Source organism: Athene cunicularia (genome assembly GCF_003259725.1).
Source record: "Athene cunicularia isolate RWA chromosome 2 unlocalized genomic scaffold, athCun1 chr2_part1, whole genome shotgun sequence".
NCBI classification, from domain to species: Eukaryota; Metazoa; Chordata; class Aves; order Strigiformes; family Strigidae; genus Athene; species Athene cunicularia.
The window spans coordinates 132,846,911-132,852,680 of NW_020799095.1; positions in this window are offsets into that span (position 1 = coordinate 132,846,911).

Genomic DNA, 5,770 nt, shown 5'->3' on the forward strand with positions numbered 1-5,770 from the left:
GGGGGGGGGGGGGGGGGGAGAGGAAGTCTAAAATTTTTTTTCCTGACTAGTTCCAGAAAGCTGTTCCTTAAAAAAATAGATGAGAAAGTTATACAGGAATTCTCTCATAACCTAAAATTCAAGAGTGTCAAATAGAATAGCAGGGAAAAAAATTAGCAGAAAGGTTGTCTTGGTAAAAAGTCATCACCAACACATTAACAATGTACAAAAGTTACTTTAAATTTGGATATACTGTATCTGTTCAGAGAAACAAGTCAGAACAACAACTTAGAATAGTGCTTTTTAAAGTATTTGCACCAATTTGTCAGTTATGTTAAATTTAGTATTTAAACTTGGATACTCAGAAGAATCAATACTATGTATTTCAATGTAACTGTAAACCTTGGTGTAATAAAGCATTAGTAAAGTAACAACTGCACCAAAAAATAAAGTGTAGGGGAAAAAATGTAGTCAGAACATAGTTCTTCAGAGTATGGTATCATATAGCCTGCTAGAAACATTTGTTTTCTATGAGCATTTATTTTTACAGAGGGGATAAACATAGGAACTTGGTTCTACAACCAACTTCCCTAGTATCAAATGCACTGGTACCCAGTGATTCTTACCACCATGTAAATTAAGCAGGCTGAATCTTGCCGACCAGCTGACACCTCAGTAATAATCAGTACTGCAAAATGTTACAGATAGTAATTCTGAAATGCATACAAGCCAAAAAAACCCAGGTTGTTCATAAATGACAGTCTTTCAATTAATGCCTAGCTATCTCAGCTGTTCCAGTATTAACACCATAATTAACTATCTGGGACAACATAAATGGAACATTAAAACTGGAAAATGCAGACATCTAGGAAAGCAAAACCATGCTATGTACACAGTACAAACAGCACTCGTGATTTTTATTTTTTTTTAATTGTAAGGAAATTAGTTAATTATACTTGACAAGTATGAAAATAGCATGTACAGCTTGGGAAACTAAGGCACATAGTAAAAGATAAATTATTTGTAGAGAGATCTAAGATGCTAAATTTAAAATTTGAGATCTATTAACAAACCACAAGACAGATTATAACTGCAAGTCTTAGCCAGGACAAGTATAAAACAATGTATTTAGATGTTAGTTGAAAAGAATACCCATACAAATAGTTTACATCTCTTTGATACTAAAACAGGAGTGACTAAAGCAAAGGAGTCAAACAAATTCACCTGTAGGGCCCTTCCAACACTAACCCAGCAGAGCTCTTTCTCTCCTAGCAATGACAGAAACAGTCAAAAAAGCCATGCGAATTATATGCTTTGCTCTGATGACAGGAATGGAGTCAGATGGTTTCTGTCCTGATTCCAGTTATAAGTACCTCTCTGCTCTTCCTCTGGCTGACAATGTTCTCATTTAGTGCATAGTAACAATCACACCAACTACCTTAGATTAAATTTTCAAACTTTTTGCTATGAGACTGTCTAGGATGTGGTTTTTTTCCTTTGTGTCTCAGATGAGCACCACTTTGAATATTGTCCACGTGACCTCACAGATATTTTGACTACAGACCTAACTGTGGCTCTGAACAGTCAGTTGAATATGTACGTACTTGCACAACTTGACATATCAATTTATTAGACGATTTCTATGCCATTGGAATTAGAACATTGTCACTTCGAGGACTACAAAACCATTCTAAAATTAAATGCAGCAGTTTTGCCAATAATACGATTTACAGCTTAGCAAAACATATCTGTTCAGTACATCACAAATGTATCACTAAAGAGTGATATTCAGGAGTTTAAGGTACAATAATTATATTAAGTCAAGCCATTCCTTTAGGACAGTCTGTTCTGGCTTTACAGTTCAACTTCTTTAGAAAATTAAATAAACTGGCTGGCAGACTTTATTTGCTTACATGATTCTGGCTATTCTTTCAAACAAGGTGAACAAAACTGAAGAATTATTTATTCTTCCTCATAACATCATTAGCAGATTGACACGTAAGTAGAATTTGGGTCCTGACCAGTGAACTTCTATGCTAATTTTACCTGCCTTATCTTAAACCCAAATGAATAATGAATTTTATATATATATATACTCAGTGTAATCTCAAGCAACATTTGTACCACAAAAACCCGGAACTGTTCTAACCCAAAACTAAGCATTTTAAAGCTTATATAAGCGTAATAAGTCTTTCTTCAATGGGACAGAATAAGGTCAAATAGCATTGCAACATATACCACATTGTTTCAACTAGTTTTGGGGAATAAGCCTTTTCTGACCTCCTCTAATGTTTCTCAGTCATTAGTGCTTCAAGAGGTACCCACCGAAGCCATGCCCATCCTGGAGATAAGGAAAACTAAGACTGATCTCTATCTGCCCCCACTTCTACCTCTGAACTGTTTTAGCCTCACTGTCCTACTACTGTAAATATTTTTCTTAGATACTCCTTACATCTGGTGAAGCCAGAAGCAGAGAAGTTTGCCTACTATACTACTGCACTGACTACTACCAACTGTACAGAACACTATAAAAGTTTCCTGTGGTCTCCTGTTCAAGGGGACAGAAATTCAAATTAATATATTGGGCTGACAAGTATAGTTAAAGACTATAAAAAACTGGACTTTCTATAAATCTGAAGAAGCCAAGTACACATGCTTCTGAACTCCAATCCAAAGGAAGGCACATCCCAGGTTTTGCACTGTGTCACCTCAGCGACTTTACAGAACTCAGCCTCTGCTCTAGAACACCAATCCCTCCCAAACTGGTCATGAAAATGCTGCATCACACTACCAGTAAGATATAAACCATCATCCTGCCATGGGTTAACTAAAAAAAATCAAACAAAATGGTAACATTAGGAATTCAGTTCTCCAATGTAAGCTCTTATTTTAACAAGAAAACAAGATCACCATCCCTGGAGGCATTTAAAAGACATGTAGACGTGGTGCTTAGGGACATGGTGTAGTGATGGACTTGGAAGTGTTACGTTAATGGTCGGACTTGATGATCTTAAAGGTCTTCGCAAATGATTCTGTGATTCATTTGATTTCCAGTCGATCAATCTTCAAACTGGTTTGAAAAACACTGCCCTCAAGAACAGGACATTTTTTGCCTTAAAAAAACCCAACCTACTTTGTACCACATATGGTTCTGTTTTGAACTCGGATAACTGTTAGGGCCTTTGAGATATGCAGAAATGTCTTTGTATGTGTCTCAATAAAAGCCATGCCAGGATTACATAGAGACATAAACAATCAATTATTTCTTGGATATAAAACTCTCAAGCCAACAGGAAGGTCAGACATATTAAAAACAAATAACATTGCCCAACACCCCACTAAGCTGTAATTCTCGTTAGTCGGTGCTATTCCGATATTTCACTCATCAGTATTCCACCTTCTCAAATTTTTATAATTATAGTCATCATCAGAAGGAAGGTTTGAAAAATTCAGTAACTACAGGGAAACAGAGACACATTCTCTGGAGAGCTCAATGCCCACATATCAACCTTGGTGAATTTAGTATTTTAATTAGTGGAAAATTCTAGATATTCTATCTGTGTGACTGCATAATGGAAGGCAAGTGAAGTGACGCACCAGTTCTTTTCCAAACATGCATTTACCTTGAGTACCACCTACTGTATTCAAAGCCTTAACGTGCAATAACATAATGATCTATCAGGATCAACATCACAGTCCTGAGCTCTGCTGTCAGCAGTGCCTTGATCAAACTGATGCCAATATTAAATTAGTTTAGTCTGGAAGAACTAAAAGCAGTTGTACAGGAAGGTAAAATGCTTTCATAGGGCATAGTTTCCACTCCCACTTCCTTCTCCCAAACAGAAGAAACCAAAATGACAGCTAGAGATAGGGCTATGCTACACAGCAAATAGTTGTTTTCATTTTGGATGCTCTAGTCTGGGGAGGAGAAAGTTCCTTTCCTGTGAGCAGTGAAACTGGTCAGAACTTCAGATATTTCTAACAAAAACTCTTAAGAGAAATTAATCCCTCGTGAGGATATGGCGGCCCACTTATCAAAATTGGAAGCAGCTTCTTCTTCCCTGCAGTGGCAATAATGGATGGTGATGTGTTTCTCAGCAAGGCAGAAGAAACTTATGGAGGCTTCATTCTTGGTTGAACTTTAGAAAGCCTTGATTAAGGTCTATGAAAAATGTTATTCAGCAAGAATTTTACTTGGTTGCTCTTTCTTTAACTTAAGATTAAGCTTGTAGTTTAAAGTATTATCGTGAAAATGCTGACAATACTGTCTAAATTACAGCACCACAATCTGAATCTATCTACTGAAGTCAGGCTGATGAAGTATATCACAATTACATTTTTTTTTTTACTTCCAATTCTGTGGCGAGTATAATAAAATGAATACACAGAATTTGTTAAAAACCTCTGCACAGAAATCAAATTTCTCAAGTATATTAAGCATGCAAACATAAGGACAGCTTAATATATCCAGACTTGTTATATTCCCTGCCACTTCCTGCTCTACTATTAGCCAACCCCTATTCACTTGTGCTTTCACTTCAGCTTTTGACATACCAAAATTGTAACAGTGTGTGTGTGTATATATATATATATATATATATATATAAAAACTCTCTTCCTTGACTTTGGGTCAGTACCTCGCTTTGTTCATGGAAGTAGGCCCCCTCAAAAATTAAACTGTACCAGAGTAATTATTTGGGTACAGGTGCTGGTGTAACTGTAGCTGTTTGAAGAAGTCTACCTAACTTCTACTCAAGTAAATATGAAATGGGAAATGTTCTCACAAATATAGTACATCTACACTTAATATTTTGCCCTGATCTTTGCAGCACAGGCATTGCCAGACAAAGCCCTCTGCACAGACAAACCTGGAATATCTTGATGTCCAGACTCAAGGTTTTTTTTCCCTAAACGGTAAAAGAGATTCCAATTTCATATGCTTGATCTTGTGTTTAAAGCAAAGGAATCCACTTCAGAAACTGCTAAACCAGAGCCCCTGTTGCTGTCCTCCTCAGAGCCCGGCTCCGTGCCAAAGGCTGCTTCTCCCGTCGGGGGGCCCACGGACACAACCTACGCTCCAGTTCGTAAACAAACAAAAGTCCGTGAGAAAACATGTGACAACTCTCATCGTCAAGTATCTGCGTTTTGATCGATCGTGTATTCCTGGGCCACTTTGCATACTGTAAAAGCCAACCTAAGTACGTTCCCCCAACACGTTTACACAAGTATTTTTTCATTAGCAGTGGTGTTTAAAGATAGGTTTATAACCATAAACGAAATGCCATTCGCGCATGAACTGAAAGCAAGCTGAGCAGCAGCAAAGGTCCCTGGAAGGGCTTCCAGGCCTGTGCTGATGTGACACAAAACTCATCACAGCGCGCCAGCCCCTCGGCCCTATGAGGGGCGCGTCCTGCCCCCAGACCCCAGGCCACGGCCGTCCCGGCCCCGCCGGACGTGGAACATCTCCCAAGCATCCCCATTACCCACAGACTGCGATTATTCGTGACTCAGAGGATTTGGGGTTGGTTTGTTTACGCGGCCCCACGCCAACTCCAGAGTTCCCGGCAACGTACATCTGCGAGAGAGACGGCCGAGGGCAGCTGGGCCCAATCCCAGCCTCAGTTTTAAGGACTTCCCTGAGGAGATTTCCGCCCACCCCCCAGAAGGGAAAACACCCGGAGCGAGTTCTGGAGCAGCCGCGCTCGGGGGCGGGGGGGAGACACGGGGCTGGGCGCAGGGAAGTGCGGAGACACCACAGCAGGGCCGCCGCGGGGAAGGCGGCGGCGGTCCC